This window comes from Lithobates pipiens, unplaced genomic scaffold, assembly GCF_037356315.1.
Source record: "Lithobates pipiens isolate NorthernLeopardFrog02 unplaced genomic scaffold, aLitPip1_a1.2 Scaffold_13, whole genome shotgun sequence".
In the NCBI taxonomy this organism is placed as follows: Eukaryota; Metazoa; Chordata; class Amphibia; order Anura; family Ranidae; genus Lithobates; species Lithobates pipiens.
In genome coordinates this window covers 33517895-33535721 of record NW_027507718.1, presented here as the reverse complement: position 1 = coordinate 33535721, position 17827 = coordinate 33517895, and the positions used below count along the sequence as shown (strand labels likewise).

Sequence of the window (17827 nt, the reverse complement as noted above, 5' to 3'; positions counted from 1 at the left end):
GGGGTTCTTATTATGAGGGGATCACACCATCCCTGTGCTGTGCTGAGTTTCTCCTGGGCCTGCTTATTATGAGGGGATCACACCATCCCTGTGCTGTGCTGACTTCCTCCTGGGGGTTCTTATTATGAGGGGATCACACCATCCCTGTGCTGTGCTGACTTACTCCTGGGGCTGCTTTTACGGTGCTGCTGTCAGTGCTGTATATCACGGTGCTGGTGTGAGTGCTTAATGTCACGCTGCTGCTGTCAGTGCTGTATATCACGGTGCTGATGTCAGTGCTTAATGTCACGCTTCTGATGTCAGTGCTCTCTATCACGGTGCTGCTGTCAGTGCTGTATATCACGGTGCTGATGTCAGTGCTTAATGTCACTCTTCTGATGTCAGTGCTCTCTATCACGGTGCTGTTGTCAATGCTGTATGTCACGGTGCTGGTGTTAATGCTTTATGTCACGCTGCTGATGTCAGTGCCCTCTATCACGGTGCTGCTGTCAGTGCTGTATATCACGGTGCTGATGTCAGTGCTTAATGTCACGCTTCTGATGTCAGTACTCTCTATCACGGTGTTGCTGTCAATGCTGTATGTCACGGTGCTGGTGTTAATGCTTTATGTCACGCTGCTGATCTCCGTGCCCTCTATCACGGTGCTGTTGTCAGATGACTCTATCACGGTGCAGGTGTCATTGCTGTATGTCACGCTGCTGGTGATCATCTCCTGCACCCTCTTCTTTGCCTACTCTGGTCCCTGACCTTCCGTCTGCTCCATTGCCTTCATGCGCTCCACAGTCCTGAATTGTCAGAACAATTTCCCATATAAAAAAAGAATGCTTGTAGTTATCGATCCCAAATTCACCTCATACATGTATTATGTCATTGGCCATGTGGTGGGACTATGTTTGCCCAGCTAATAATTATTTTGTGGCTGCAAATTTGACCTAAAGGTTTGCGAAGTTCGCCTCCCATTGAAGTCAATGGGGCCCGCCGCGAACTTTCGGTTTCGCGAACTATCGGCCGCGTTCGCGGTCCGCGTTCGCGAAACGTCCCGTCGGAAGTTCGTCCATCACTAGTTATCTTTTTCATCCTCGATCCTCAGCAATTAATTTATGTGTCAGGATATTTTGACAAATCCCTCTATCAATCTTCACTATTAGGAGCAGAACCCCTCCCCCCCCCCCAAAAAAAAAAACCTAGGTTCAGTCACATTGCAGGTTTTGGCCTGGAGGTGACAGCTTCCAATTTCTTGGAGTCGGTGGCTGAGATATGTGACTGAAGGCTGATAGCACTGACACTCTTCAAGGGACAACTTCAACTCTTCCTTGTGGAGTCTCTACAAGACCTTCTCCAGGTGCTCCTCATGTTCTTTAAGGGTTCTGTTGAAGATGATAATGTTGTCCAAGTACACCAGCACCTCAGAGTCATATTTCCCACCGTCCTCCTGTAAATTCTGCATTGCTTGGTCAGATGGTACTTGAGATCATGTGGTCTCCCATGGCAGTTCAATATTCAACTCAGATTGAGAATCTCCTCTCATTTGGCAGCTTGCTTTGTAGTGTTGCTCGAATATATATTCTTCTCCTCCAGCAAATCTCTTTTCTCCCTGATTCCTCTCACCGGTTCTGGATATGTGGGAGTGTTTCTATAGCTCTTCAAAAGAACCTGTAGGACAATGGGATGGTTTGGGCAGGCATCCTGTAGGACTTGAGCGAGCCAGACTCTGTCCACATTTTAGTGGGTCTATCCCTTTCGTTTGGATGGTTTTGGGTATATTTTTTTCCACTCAGATTATGTAGTCTGACAGGTTCTCCCCTCTGTTGTTGGGTGTGTTCAAAATTATAAATTAAGTTTAATCTGCCTCTCTCTCCCCCCAACATATTTGAAAGGATTTTTTGAGGGGGGGGTACCTTTTTATGACAGGTACCCACTCCCCATTATGGAATTCTTGACTATGTGAGAATTATGGAAGTTTGGCTTACCCCCTCACCTGTAACCTCCTGGGACCATGTCCCAGGAGTCCTTTGGACCAACATGACAATGCAGAGCAAGCTTGTGCATGAGCAGTGGGAAGCCAGATGTGAAACAGCAGGAAGTCACAGACGGCTGCCACAGCCAAGATGGGAGTGCTGGGGATTCGAACACCAGTGAAGAACAAACAGGGCTGGACTCCTAGGCTGGTAAGTGCCTATTTCTTAAAAGTCAGTAGTTACAGCAATTGTAGACTTTTATTTATTTTTTTAAATTGACTGAAGTTCCTCTTGTTGTGAACCACCTCTGCAGTTGGCCCTTTAGATTCTCACAGATTCTTTGCTTCTTCAGCACCTCTGAGATACCCCTTTCCCCAGGACCTGAGAAGCTTGATCCATCCTTGTTTTCAGAGTCCTTGAAAATGTCCTTGAAAAAGAGCAGCGGCTTCCAATACTCATAGGTAACAGGTGGGAAAGTGTTCTTCAAAAGGCTCATCACCAGTTTGCCTACATCTGTGAAAAAAGAAACAGGTAGAAATCCAGGGGCTGGAGCTAACTAACTGGGACTCTCTGGGTGACTTGTTGAAGTGTTCAGGTAGATCAACATCACCTGTGGTGTGCACACTCTCATCCCAAAAGCAAGCCAGAATTGCTTTCCTCTACTCTATCAGCAAACAGGTGTAGGAGGTCACTCATTCTATTTTTCTGTCCAGTATGAACATTCGCTTTTTTTCAGGAGCTTTTGCCATCACTACTTGGTGGTTTTGCACATTTGTTTATGCATCTCTGGTGATGTCGGCCACTACATTTAACCCCAACCAGCCATTATGCTTCTTATACTACTCACTGGTGGCAACAGGGTCCATGAAGACTGTCTGGCTTGTTGTCTGCACCGTTCACTTACGGAAACTGGGAAAATCCTGGACGAGACCCCCCCACTTTTAGTGCTACCCCTGAAGGAGTCACTGTTGTACAGGTCCCCTGTTTCCAGCGCCAATGACCCCCTAAGTGGCACCACACTCACTGACACACTAAGGCTGAAAGAAAGTTGAATTTTTTGGGCAGCACACCCAGTAGAGGAAAAAACTGTGATATTAAGAGTAAACTATGGCAACTAACAATTGCAATAATAACAATTTATAAACTGGATATTCTCAAACCTAATTTCACAAAGTGATGAGAAAAGAAGGCACCCCCGTAGGGTGGCACTGTGGATGCTAATATAGTAAAAGGGTGCCACATCCTAACTTATAGACAAAGTTGAACCAGTGGGCTCAAAATGGGCTTTAAAGGTACCACAACACATATAGTCATCTAAAAGTATATATTTTATTACAACAAGAAGGAAAAGATCTAAAAGACATACAAGGTGAAGTTAAAAATGCCTAGCATCGAAAGCTAGTATACTACCACATAGATGTCACCAAAACTATACATAGGCCGAACTATAACTTGACATATGTTTGTACAGATGTAGGCATAAATAATGTGGTAGGCCTGGTATAGGTTCATGTGAAGGGTAGAGTAACTCAGAGCTCTACATGTTTCGCGCTGGCATACTTCTTCAGGAGCTTGAAGTAAATATTGTAGTCAATAATAGTGAACTGCTGAGAGTTATCTGGGTATTTTAAACAAATACGTAAATTACACTGTGTACCAGTGCATAGGCACAGACGCTGGAGAGCTTGCTACCTTCACTGCTGACCTGGTGTTTGAATGTGGGCCTTGCTATGTGGCAGTCCAAGTGTGACTTCTGAGGGCAGAAGTTATTATGCATTTTTGTCTCTGGACCCTAGCCTACTACTTATGAGGCTTACTTAGCTACTCCTCCCTACAATTTTCCTTATTGGTTACCATTGTTCTGCCCTACTACTTCTTTGCTCACGTTTGTGGATTTACCCACCATTTACAGACAGCAGAAAAGGGCCTTTCTTACTGGCAACACTGCTTGGTTCTCCCCCACAGTGGCGGAACACCAGGGCACAGTCGCAAGTGTGACCTTAATGACCCTGGTAGTTCCGCCACTGGTGGCAGCTTTGAATGCAGTAGCAGTGATCCTGGTCAAAGCTACAGACATTTCGCATGCAGATGTCCTCAGCTCACTTGGTTTCTTTGCTCCAGGGCATGGTCCCCTGCTCACACCAAGCAATCCCTCTGGCTCAGTGGTAACTAGCAGATACAACTCATACTTTACTTAGTGATTCAGGGAGCATTGGCTCTCAGCAGTGTCCCCAAGATCAGCAGCACACCAGCAGCTTCCCCTGGTTCTCCATTTGATAACTGTTCTATAGCTGGGTCTTCCAATAATTTTTCTCTTTCTGTAGCTGCTTAGCTCCTGGGACCTATAGTCCTACACAGTCTCCTCTGTACAGCACTTTCTCTTTTGGGGACTACATTTCTCACCAGTCCATGCAGCTCCCATAGTTCTCATTCAGTGGTGGGCTGGTGCCTACAGCCAATCACTGCTCCCACAATCTCCTTTACAGGCAGTTGTGGGCAGGGCCTCCCCAGCAGCTCCAGCTTTTCTTTTCTCCTCTTCCTACATACAGTACCAACCGCACTTTGTCAAACTTTTGTCCAGCAGCCTATACTGAAATGCAAAAACACCCTTTATATGACCTTTCAGGGATATGCCCCTTTAATGTTCAGTAGAATTAGCAACCTTTACGGCCATGTTTACTCATTTTTTTAAATGAAATTACCTTCTTTAGATTGGCTTTCAGTAAAATGTCTTTCTTTGCATTAGCATTTGTCATGACTTCTATCTTCACAGCAAAGTTCAGCAGAATTGTCCCTTTCACATGAAGCTGGCCATATACTAATCAAAATTGTATAACTGTATAACCGCTTCCTGACCGGTGCACAATGATGTACGTCGGCAGAATGGCACAGACAGGCAAATTGGCGTACAGGTATGTCCATTTAAAATTGCCACCATGCCATTATTGTTTGCACGCGCCGGCGGCGCGCGTGCCAGTCGGGACCCCCGTGAGTCAGACCGTGGGTCCCGCGGACTCGATCGCCGCGGGGATACCCGCGATCGTCTCACGGGGAGGGAGAATGGGGAGATGCCGATGTAAGCAGCATCTCCCCATTCTGCCTAGCAACAAGTGACACTGATCTCTGCTCCCTGTGATTGGAGCAGAGATCAGTGATCTGTATATCACAGCTACGCCCCCAGAGTTAGAAACATGCCCCTAGGACACACTTAACCCCTACACTGCCACCTCCTGGTTAACCCCTTCAATGCTAGTGTCATTTACACAGGAGTCAGTGCATTTGTATAGCACTGATTGCTGTATAAATGACAATGGTCCCAAAAATGTGTCAAAAATATCCGATCTGTCCGCCATAATGTCGCAGTCACAATAAAAATCGCTGATCGCTGCCATTACTAGTAAAAAAAAATATTAATAAAAATGCCATAAAACTATCCCCTGTTTTGTAAACGCTATAACTTTTGCGCCAACCAATAAATAATCACTTATTGCGATTTTTTTTACCAAAAATATGTAGAAGAATACGTATCGGCCTAAACTGAGGAAAAAAAATGTTTTTTTATATATTTTTTGGCGATATTTATTATAGCAAAAAGTGAAAAATAATGAGTTTTTTTCAAAATTGTTGCTCTTTTTTTGTTTATAGTGCAAAAAATAAAAACCACAGGGGTGATCAAATACCACCAAAAGAAAGCTCTATTTGTGGGGAAAAAAAGGAATTTTGTTTGGGAGCCACGTCGCACGACTGCGCAATTGTCAGTTAAAGCATCGCAGTGCTGAATTGCAAAAAGTACTCTGGTCTTTAGCCAGCAAAATGGTCCGGGGCTTAAGTGGTTAAGAATGTCAATTGTACTACACATTTTACATATTGTCATGTGCATGCTGGAATAAAAGCAATAATTCTACAGCTATTATTCAAGGTTAACACTAAACGGATGACCAATAGGGTCATAAGCATTGCCAATGAACGTTTCAGGTACTGAAGTTTGTCAGTTTTATGGGAGCTAGCAGTTTTACAATTTGATATGTTGGGTATCTATTTGCGCTGCACAGCTTAATCTCTTACATAAAAATAAAAAAAAATGGGCTTGCGTTTGTGTCTGCTAAAATGAACATTAGTGTATTTTTATTACTGGAAAAAAAAAACTGATTGCACTAAGTGGAAATTGGAATTTTATTTTTCAGGGCCTCTGCTGACAGAAAATATATCATGTTTAGGGGCTTTATCTAAGCTTCAGGCTTAAAATAATTTTTTTCACTGTGTGTTCTGTCCCCGCTACACGTTTCCCTGTGTGTAGCTCAACATGCAGCTAAACCCTCCTATTCTGCAATAAACCAGATTGAGTGTTGTTTTGAAGCTTTATTAACAAAACAGGGTGGGGTGAAAATATTGAGAAAAAACAAATACAGATACATATAATCTGTATATGAAATATACAGAAATACAATGAGTAAGCTAGGCTGTAGATGGCAATAAGTAATTCTCACCAGCAATGCCGTGTTGAGGGGATGCAAGTTTTTGTCCAACATGTGCTCTGTAAGCTAGTTCCTTCTTTCAGTCTTTAATATGGAGTCTGAGTTCTCAGGATGTACCTGTTTCTCTTCCTTAGACTGAAGAATGATGGGAACTATTGGTAAAGATGAACAGTTTCTAGTTTCTGCAAAAACAGTAGGTTTACCTCTGGCTCCATCTTGTGGTCAAATCTGATATTGCAGTCAAAACAAGTTAATTAATATCCTTGAGGCAGAACACTGTGGGGGGGAGTCAAAAAAGGATCTGACGGCAAAAGGGTTAAAGCTCTCATATCCTTTAATTCTTTCCCTGCCTGAGCTGTTTTTGCATTTTTTGTACACATTTTAAAAATCCTTATAGGTCTTAAGATTAATCTCCAAAACAGTATATATTTTCTGAAAGCAGATACCCTAGAGATTAAAATGATGGTAGTTGCATTTTTGTCACACAGTCACATAGTATTAGCGCAAGGGTTTATCGAGTGCAAATGTTAGTACAAAATACACTAAAGATAATTTTAGGACATACAAATACTTAAAGCGGGAGTCCGCCGGGACTCCGCGTTTTTTTTTTTTTAAAAAGTCAGCAGCTACAAATACTGCAGCTGCTGACTTTTAAAATAGTGACACTTACCTGTCCAGCGCGCCTGCGATGTCGGCACCCGAAGCCGATCTCTAGATCGACACTCGAGTGCTGCCGCCGCCATCTTGGGTATGGGAATCAGGAAATGGAGCCTTTCGGCTTCATTTCCCGGTTCCCTACTGCGCATGCGCGAGCCGCGCTGCGCAATGAGGACGGTCCCCGCTGCCTCTGGGATCTGTGTGTTTCCCAGCAGGCAGCGGGGCACTTGCGGAAGGGGGCGGGCACTTGCGGAAAGGGGCGTAATGTACGCCCCTTTCCGCAGAGAGCTAGCCCGGAAGTGGGTGCAGTTACCTGGATTATCCAGGTAACTGCACCCCCCTCCCCCTGAAAGGTGCCAATTGTGGCGCCGGAGGGGGGGAGGAATCCGATGAGCGGAAGGTCCATTTTAGGGTGGACCTCCGCTTTAATGTGATTGTAGCCGTCTTTCAGACAACCACCCAACCTCAGACACAAACTAATCAGCAGGAAACTTCACTCTGATTATGAAGTCACAAATAATGGAAGCAAACCCTGCAATAAAAAGCGCTGCAAACTATGCAACCAGATCAATCTATCCAAAAGTGTCACACAAACGGGACCTTCAATATCATGGGATCTTACAACTGTACCTCCAATAATATTGTGTACCTCATCCAATGCAAAAGGTGCAGCAAAGGATCTTATGTTGGTGAAACAGGACAGAAGTTGCAAGCGAGGATGAATTTACACAGACATACCATCAAGGAACATAAAGAAGACAGTTTATGCACACCTGTGGGACATCACTTCTCACAACCGGACCACACTATAGAAGACCTCAATGTTTTAGTTCTTAAAGGGAATTTCAGAACTATCCAGGAAAGGAAAACCTTTGAACTAAGAATGATAATTCTTTTTGACACAAAAAATAATGGCCTGAATTTAGATATAGGTTTCCTTACTCATTATACTAAAGTTTTACAACCCCCTCTGTGACTAGCAACCCCCCCCCATTCCATAGCTCTCCCTCTGTCTTATCTCACTAACTCTTCTGTTATCTTTATTGCCATTGATTTGTATGTGGTTTTTTTTTTGTGTTTTTTTTTTCTCTTTTTTTTTCTCTTCTTTCCCTCAGAGGTATTTTTTTTTTTTTTTTACATTCTGCTTAAAAATTTGTAAATCAGTACTGCTTGGACCTTGAAGAAGGGGACATACCCCGAAAGCTTGTCCTGAAAAATTGTATGTTAGTGCAAATAAAAAAAGTGTCACGGACAGTACTCAATTTTCTCAGGACATACAAATGAAATAGATTACCGAATTGCATAAAATACGAGGTTGCTCCGAGTAAATAGATACCCAACATGTCAGGGCTTAAAATTGCATGCACCTGTGAATAGGCACACAATTTTGGTACCCTACAATTTCCTTTGTTTCCTTTGTTCCCTACATTTGCTTTAAAACTCCTATAGGTCATCAGTTTAGAGTTGTGTGAATAATGGACCTAGAATGATTGCTCCACTGTGATCAACGTTTTCTTTTGTAGAGGCACTGATAGGCATCACTGATAGGCATCACTGGTGGGCACTGATTGGCAGCACTGGTGGGCACTGTTGGGGCTACACTGATGGTCATCAGGATACTGATGATCAGTGCCCTGATTGTCAGTGCAGATATTCCCTGAGTGGATTTGCAGGTTTTCAGCTCTCCTCTCCTCACGCTCTGAGTGTGAGGGGAGAATTGTCGATAACCTGCAAATCTTGTTTACATCCGTGATCAGCTGTGATTGGACACAGTCTGTGATCAGCTGTGTCCAAAAGACACTCCAATCACAGATCACTGCCAATACGTGCCACTGGGGGGCACACAGGTAGAGCGAGCACGGGAGGATGTCATATGATGCCTCCTGGCAAAGCGTGGCTGTGCTCCAATCTAAGGGGTTAAACACGCACCAATAATGCAGCATACAGGACTTTTAAAAATGCACCGCACTCTCAGCGCACTGGTGTGAAGAGTCCCATAGGATTTAAAGGGATACATTTTTCTTCCTTTTTTTATTGTAAGAACACATCAAAAAACAGATCAGTGTTCTTGATGCATTTCCAGTGCATGGAGTCCCAGCATGCACCTCTGAAACATTGACATGTGATCTAAAAAAATACATTAAAAAGGCAACTGCAAAAGAAACAGAAACAAGAAAAGAAATGCAACTATCGAGCAGTCTTTATGCATTTTTGACATATTTTTGATGTGTTTTCTACTCATTTCAATGGGGGGGCCTGCAGCACGCAGGACTTTTAACCACTTTCTGCCCATCTACAGTAGTTGTGCTGAGAACGAGTGGCAGCTCCGGGCCACACGGGCTAGGCGACATACCTATACATTGTGGCATTCTTCCAGGTTCAGGGCATGCATTTGAGCACAAGTTTGCCAGCTGATTTCAGCCAATCGGCTGTGACCAATCACACACAGAGTTCTGTATTTACAAAAACACACAACTCTGTGTACTATGAACAGCGATCTGGCTGTTTAAAAGACAGATAGTTAAGTAAAAAGCAGCACACGTTACACATTGTTGGGCACACAGATAACACCTTGATTGGCCCAAGATGCTAACTCCTTCAAAGCCAGTGTCATTAGTACAGAGTAAAAAAAATACTGTGATTTTTACTGATCTGAAATCAGATGACATTGTTGTCTCCGCTGCTGGAGGTGCTCCAAGAGCTGAAGGAGAAGTTCCGGGACCCCATGGGTATAGGGCGGAAGTAATGATTGGGGCGGACTGCTTCTACATCTCCTCCAGCCCTGTGAGCTCTTCCAATGGCGGTGATATGCTATAATCTGCAGGACAACCATTAAGATTTTGCATTCGGCCAGATATGTACATTTTTAATAAACTGCCCACTAGATGGCGCTTTTCCCTTTCTATACACACACACACACACACACAGGAGCAGTGGGGGAAATTGCATGCAATTCTTTGCAGTGCAGTTTGCGCCAATTCATTTTGTATTGACGCAAATTGCGCTGCAAAGTATTGGTTTTGGGAGCATTTGAGCGAGTACCGATACTTGCGCAAATGCTTGGTATCAGCACCGATACCGATGCATCCCTAAAAAAAATGATCTAAATTTCATGTGGGAACAGTGTTGCATGACCGCGCAATAGCCAGTTAACCACTTGCCGACTGCAATATGTATATATACGTTGAGGTCTGCATGTGGTTTACTGGGATTATGGCTGAAGATATCAGCCATAGCCCTGTACTGTTTTTTTCAGCTGGCAGCCGGCTTTCTCATGAAACCAGTCAGAGCGACTCATGAGCTGCTGGGCCAATTTCCAATGCGGCACAAGGGAACAACAATAATTTGGGGTAACTATTGCATTTTTTTTCTAAAAAAACTGCGTTTGCAAAACCGCTGCACAAATACAGTGTGACATAAAAAATTGCAATGATCGCCATTTTCTTTCCCGGGGGCTCTGTTAAAAAAAAGTATAATGTTTGGGGGTTATAAGTAATTTTCTAGCAAAGAATACAACTTGTAAACAAAAAGTGCCAAAAGAAGCCTGGTCTGGTGTATTTTTCTTCTGCTTGTTTATCCCAAAAAGGCCTGAGCTAGAGAAGAGTGTGAAGGGCTCTCTAGGGGGTATGTTCCTCTATAGGGGGGTATGGTCTTCTATAGGGGGGTATGTTCCGCTATAGAGGGTATGGTCTTCTATAAGGGGCATGTTCCTCTATAGAGGGTATGGACTTCTATAGGGGGTATGGTCCTCTATCGGGGTGCGGTCCTCTACAGGGGTAAGTTCCTCTATAGGGGGAATGGTCCACTATAGGGGGTATGTTCCTCTATAGAGGGTATGGTCAACCTATAGGGGTGTGGTCCTCTATAGGGGTGCGGTCCTCTACAGGGGTATGTTCCTCTATAGGGGGCATGGTCCACTATAGGGGGTATGTTCCTCTATAGAGGGTATGGTCAACCTATAGGGGTGTGGTCCTCTATAAGGGTATGTTCTTCTATAGGGTGTATGGTCCTCTATAAGGGTATGATCCTCTATAGGGTGCATGGTCCTCTATAAGGGTATGGTCCTCTATAGGGTGTATGGTCCTCTATAAGGGTATGTTCCCCTATAGAGGGTATGGTACTCTATAAGGGTATGGTCCTCTATAGGGGGTATGGTCCTCTATAAGGGTATGGTCCTCTATAGGGGGTATGGTCCTCTATAAGGGTATGGTCCTCTATAGGGTGTATGGTCCTCTATAAGGGTATGGTCCTCTATAGGGTGTATGGTCCTCTATAAGGGTATGTTCCTCTATAGGGGGTATGGTCCTCTATAAGGGTATGTTCCTCTATAGGGGTTATGGTCCTCTATAAGGATATGTTCCTCTATAGGGGGTATGGTCCAGTGATAGGTCTGTATCCAGTCTTCATAGCTGTGTGGCGGTCTTCCCTCAGCTCCTAGCAGGCACACAGCACACAATGAAGCCTCCAGCAGCCACCATTGTGAAAGGGTAGTGTGTGTATTAGCAGGAGCAGCAGGCAGCTGGTGAGCTGTGAGTAGAGGAGGCAGGCTGGGGATCCATGCACAATGCAGGCGTGTGTGTGTGCTGTACAGGAGGACACTGGCTCACTGTATTAGAATGTGATGATGCTTGTCAGTAGAAGGAAGCAGTGATCGGACCAGGGAGGGAGCCAGGGGCCAGTCAGGCGGGGCCTGCTTTAGTCTCTGTGCAGTGTAGAGCCTCGGCCCATCAGACAGGCGGGGGAGGTGGCATCATGTCACGGCTGTCTATGTGTATGTGTGCACTGTGCCCTTAGCGACACGCAGCTCGTACACGGAACACACCGGGGAAAGGGGATCTGCCGCATTGTTATCTCATCTTCGGGAAGGAGAAGACTGAGGATGGGGCTGACGTGCTGACACCATTCCAACCAGCCACAAGGTAAGTGCCAAGCTGGCCACTCCGGGCATCTGCTCCTGGGTATGTTCAGCCAGGAACTGTGTGCCTGTCAGTGCACCTCCACCTGTTTGCATCTTCACCCTACTGTGTACATGCTGCTTAGCCAGACCTTCCACATATAGTCCATATACCGGGCCATCTGATTTACATGAAGGGTCACACATGATTGGACAATATTATTTACACGAAGGGTCTCCACACATTACAATCTGATTGGACAGCCTTCTTTAGATGAAGGGTTCCCACACACATTACAATCTGATTGGAAAACCTTCTTTAGATCGCCCTCCTAGACTGGATCATAATTGAGTGGATGGATCAGGTAGGTCCTCATATTACATAGTTTTGATAAATCTAAAGTTGACTGGCCAGATTTGCAATGTGTATGGGTCAGTTCACACCAATTGGAGGGCAAGAACGCGTCCAAAAGCATGCGTTTTCTCCGCACTGCACAGAAGCAGTGTAGATGTACCAGTGGGTGCCATCAAGGCTGCTGATAGAAATCACAGGGCCCCATACTGCCTACCTAACAGGGCCCCTGCTCCCTCCCCCTACCCCTTTATAAAATTTTAAATGAGATTTTCAATAAAATTACATTAAAATCTCTAAACTGCAGCCCTAGGGCCAGAGGTGGCACCTTTCTAGCCTTTATTTGGCCACTGGGGCACTGTCCCCCCCCCCCAATGATGGGGTACAAATCCTCCCACTGATACCAATGATGGGGCACTATTCCTCCCACTGATACCAATGATTGGACACTATTTCTCCCACTACACCAATGGAGGGGCACTATTCCTCCCACTGACACCAATGGTGGGGCACTATTCCTCCCACTGACACCAATGGTGGGGCACTATTCCTCCCACTGACACCAATGGTGGGGCACTATTCCTCCCACTGATACCAATGATTGGGCACTATTCCTCCCACTGATATAAATGTTGGGGTACTATTCCTCCCACTGATACCAATTAAGAGGCACTATTCCTCCCACTGATACCAATTAAGGGGCACTATTCCTCCCTCTAATTGATACCAATGATGGGGCACTTCCGCTCCTCTTGCTGACCACCAACCCTGCAGCCATGTTTATTCTCGTTGATGCTGGGCACGGGACATTTTCTATTCCTACTGGCCACATTCCAGCCCCCCTAATTTCTGAAGGACTGTGAACTGGCCCTTTGAAAGGTTTTGACACCTTTGTTATATGGTGGAGGCAGAAGAGGAGCAGTGTCTGCAGTAAGACAGTACAGCCGGCCTTCCAGCTCAGCGGGTGCCGGTACCTCCCCTTTGAAGCGATGGGGGCCATGCCCAGTACAGGAGGGCTGGCTGTACTGCCTTATTAATTCTTAAGGGCTCCGCCACCCATCTCACAAATGCAGGCACGATTTTGAAAGTCCTACTTTTTGCACGTTCCCACGCGTTTCACAGCCCGTTGAAATGAATGGGCTGTTGGGAATGTGCACAAATTCACCCTTTATGATGTGCACCAGACCTTACCAAGACTGGGGGGGTGACAAATATAAGACGTCTATGTCCTCACTATCAAATTATTATTATTCAGGATTTATATAGTGCCAACAGTTTGCGCAGCGCTTTAGAACCTAAAGGGAGACAGGACAGATACAGTGCAACAAAGTACAAGAGGGTTAAGAGGTCCCTGCTCCTAGGAGCTTACAATCTAATAGGGTGCGGCAAGTAGTAGAAAAGGTAATAACTGTGGGGAGTGAGCTGATGGAAGAGATAAAAGTTCAGTGAGTTGGAGGCGGGACAGGCTTCCCTGAAGAGATGAATTTTCAGGGATCACCCAAGGGTAGCTGGAGTAGGAGATAGCTGGACAGGCACTACATAGTTGATGGAAGATTCAAGGGTCACCATACATGTTACAATCTGTCCGTACATCAACTTTAGGTTTACCAAATATATGTAGTTTAACTATTACTACTACTACTACTAATACTACTACTTTAACTGTCCCACACTGGACTCTGCCCTGTTGATGTTGTCAGGATCTGGAATATATGTGTACTAACTTTACATGCAACTTTACTTGTATTTTATTAGTGTTTGTCACCCTGTACACCCCCATGGTTTATGTTTGCGGCAGTGCTGCGTCTGGCTTCTCATATTGTTTATTGTAAGTTGTAGTGATCGGCTTTAATGTTTGAACCCGCAATGAGTTCAGCTCATCATACGCATTATAATCTGATTGGACCATCCGATCGGGTCTGTCTGAAAATCTGAAAGGCGTATCTGATCGGACCCTTCCGACCTTAGTCTCCTTTTAGCTGGCCATAGACGGATCACAATTTGGGCAGTTCAGCAGGAACCAGACAAATTTCCATCCATCTATGGGCAGGCTGGTTGTACTGAAGTTGATCTATCCATCGACTTCGATATGAGTGTAGAACAATGCCGTATGTGTGGTATTTTATTGGGGATGAATTGCACGCTTGTTTGTTTACAAATCGCTATGTGTACTCAGTACCGGGACAAGTTCTTCTAGCACCCAGAGCAAGAATGTGTAACTGCACCCCCACCCCCACTAGTAATGCATACTGTGGAATGGGGTTACTACCATGTGTCTATTCTCTGCCCCCTTGCTCTGCTGTGCCCGGGGGCAACTGCCTCTCCTGCACACCCCTTGTCCCAGCCCTGTGTGTATAGCCACCTTTATGGATTTACTGGGTCGAGCTATGGGTTTGGATTGATAGTAAGCTATTTTGAGTGCTGTTTCAAAATAATTGTAATAATGTTACCCATGACCTTTTTTGCTGTTTTGGTAATTGGGGTAAAAAGAATACATCCAGTCAAGTAATCCTAACAAGCAATCAAATTTAAGAACACAGGCTGTTCAATTTATAAATAAGGTTATAATGGTTGCTCTGGGTTGATGTACTGCTTTTGCTTTGTTTTAATGAATAAGGTTTACGTGTAGTGCCTTTTGGAGGGAAAATTATGCAATATGACTTTGATTTTAGCTTTGTCATATTAACAACTGACGTCAGTCACTTGGACGTGAAGTAAGAGAAAATCTACAATCTAAACAGAATTAACCAAACAGACATTCATATTCTTCCTCATTCTATTAAACAGTGTTTTATTACAGTTTTTTTCTTCATTGGGGAGATTTCCCCTTACTTCCTGTTCTCTCAGGCACCCATAAAAAAGGCAGGAAGTGAGGGAAAATCTACTCAACGGGGAAACAAGCAGGTAGAAAAACTTGACTTGAGGTTTTAACCCCTAACAATTTTGTCCGAAAAAACTTTGGCTAGACTTGGCCTTCAATATCCATTGTTATAAAGGATTGGGATTGGAAGCTTTGTGTGGCATTTGTTGACTTCTTAGTTAATGTAAAAGCTAGCTGAAGGCCAGTAAGCTGTGTAGACAGTGAACATTCATTTTTATCTCATTTGTTTGTTTATTTGCATGTCTTTTTATAAGCTTCAGATGTTGCACTGCCTTTCCTGTCAGGATACAATGCAATATTGTTGGTTCTTCCTCAGTAATGGAGCAGTAACACTCAGCAAGACCATTACAGAGAAGTGGCACTGTGGCTTCATGACAGAACCTATAACTTTTAATAGAAGACATGACAAATGTTAATCATGCAAGTTTTGGTGGGTAATATAATATACATGGCGGGCTGCTGTTGGAGGGAGGAGAGTGCAGAATCCTTCCTCCAGTAACTATTGAGGCACCTGCTCCTTCTACAAACTGCATGGCTGAAATCGCATTGCATTCACACTAAAATGATGCAGGACCCTTTTTTTGGTCTGCTCTGGAATCGGATGGTATAGGTATTCACATCTATTCAGTCCGATTCCTGCACCATTTGACAGTTCACACTGCAAACTGCGAACCGATTTGGGGGTGTCATTACCGTAAACATTGACACCCCCAGCGGTTTGCAGATGCCAGTGTGAACTAAGGCCGAAACAACGAATCGATTAATTGATTATGAAAATAGTTGTCAACTATTTTCATAATCAATTAATTGGCCAGCCGATTAGTTGGTCTGCATACAGAATGCATTATTTGTTTACATATCAGGAAATACAGTGCAGCACACATACAGCTCAGTACACCATCCATACATGTCAGAAGACGCAGCACACATACAGCTTAGTACACCGCCCATACACATTAGAAGACGCAGCACACATAAAGCTCACTATACCTTCCATACATGTCAGAAGACGCAGCACACATACAGCTCAGTACACTGTCCATACATGTCAGAAGACGCAGCACACATACAGCTCAGTACACCGCCCATATATGTCAGAAGATGCAGCACACATACAGCTGAGTACACCGCCCATACATGTCAGAAGACGCAGCACATATACAGCTCAGTACACCGTCCATACATGTCAGAAGACGCAGCACACATACAGCTCAGTACACCATCCATACATGTCAGAAGATGCAGCACACATACAGCTCACTACACCGTCCATACATGTCAGAAGACGCAGCGCACATACAGCTCACTACACCGTCCATACATGTCATAACATGTAGCACACATACAGCTCACTACAACGTCCATACATGTCAGAAGACACAGCACACATACAGCTCAGTACACCATCCATACATGTCAGAAGACGCAGCACACATAAAGCTCAGTACACTGTCCATACATGTCAGAAGGCGCAGCACACATACAGCTCAGTACACCGTCCATACATGTCAGAACATGTAGCACACATACAGCTCAGTACACCGCCCATACATGTCAGAACATGTAGCACACATACAGCTCACTACAACGTCCATACATGTCAGAAGACGCAACATACATACAGCTCAGTACACCATCCATACATGTCAGAAGACGCAGCACACATAAAGCTCACTACACCGTCCATACACGTCAGAAGACGCAGCACACATAAAGCTCAGTACACCATCCATACATGTCAGAAGACGCAGAACACATACAGCTCAGTACACCATCCATACATGTCAGAAGACGCAGAACACATACAGCTCAGTACACCGTCCATACATGTCAGAACATGTAGCACACACACATACAGCTCACTACAACTTCCATACATGTCAGAAGACGCAGCACACATACAGCTCAGTACACCGTCCATACATGTCAGTAAGTGCCTGAGAACTTGTGAATGTGTGAGGAGCAATGCCTCATGGGACATGTAGTCCTGGGCAGGAAGTGAGTGGTTCTAAAGGCAGAAGTTTTTTTTTACCTTGCTCTTATAGGGGCACTCTGTACTATACTTGCTGTTGGGGCACTCTGAAGGCAGGTGGAGCTAGAAGCATCCATGGGGGACCCCAGGAGTGGAGGATCGGGGACTGCTCTGTGTAAAACCATTACACAGAGAAGGTAAGTATAACACGTTTGCTGTTTAAAAAAAATATATATATACTTTAAAGACTGTGCAGGAAGATCAGCATCTGAACCCAGAGAAGGTGGAGGCTGATAGACTGGAGGTAATAGAAGGCATTACAATTACACAAAGTAAACTTTTACCGGTATCGTGCCTTTTATTTAAAATGATCATATCCATGAAAAAAAAGCCCCAGCTTTTAGTACTACTTTAATATAAAAGATTTATATCTCCCTTCCACCCTTCATATAGCTTCATGTCTGACTCCTAGTTATAATCCCCATATATTCTACTTCTGGGAGTATTTATTATTATATATATGATAGAAGTAATATATATTTGTTTCATAGTATAAACCCCTTATAGTAGCGATTATCTGCTCTTTTTGTATTATAAAGTACTAATTTTAGTTTTTTTAACTCCATGATGACAGGTGA

At 44.3% G+C, this 17827-nt stretch overlaps 1 protein-coding gene across 3 annotated transcripts in view; it reads left to right on the top strand.

The window, feature by feature from the left end:
- The window catches only part of PIP5K1B (phosphatidylinositol-4-phosphate 5-kinase type 1 beta), a 241410-nt gene that overhangs the window by 17055 nt on the left and 206528 nt on the right, over positions 1-17827 (top strand). Inside the window, exon 1 of one of the 3 annotated variants that reach the window (XM_077474982.1) lies at positions 11590-12009. The exons of 1 other annotated variant lie outside the window; for it this stretch is intronic. The gene's annotated coding sequence lies outside the window, so the exon portion shown is untranslated. Of the gene's footprint in view, positions 1-11589; positions 12010-17827 lie in introns of those variants that run through there. One more of the 3 variants, XM_077474978.1, reaches the window with a different exon arrangement.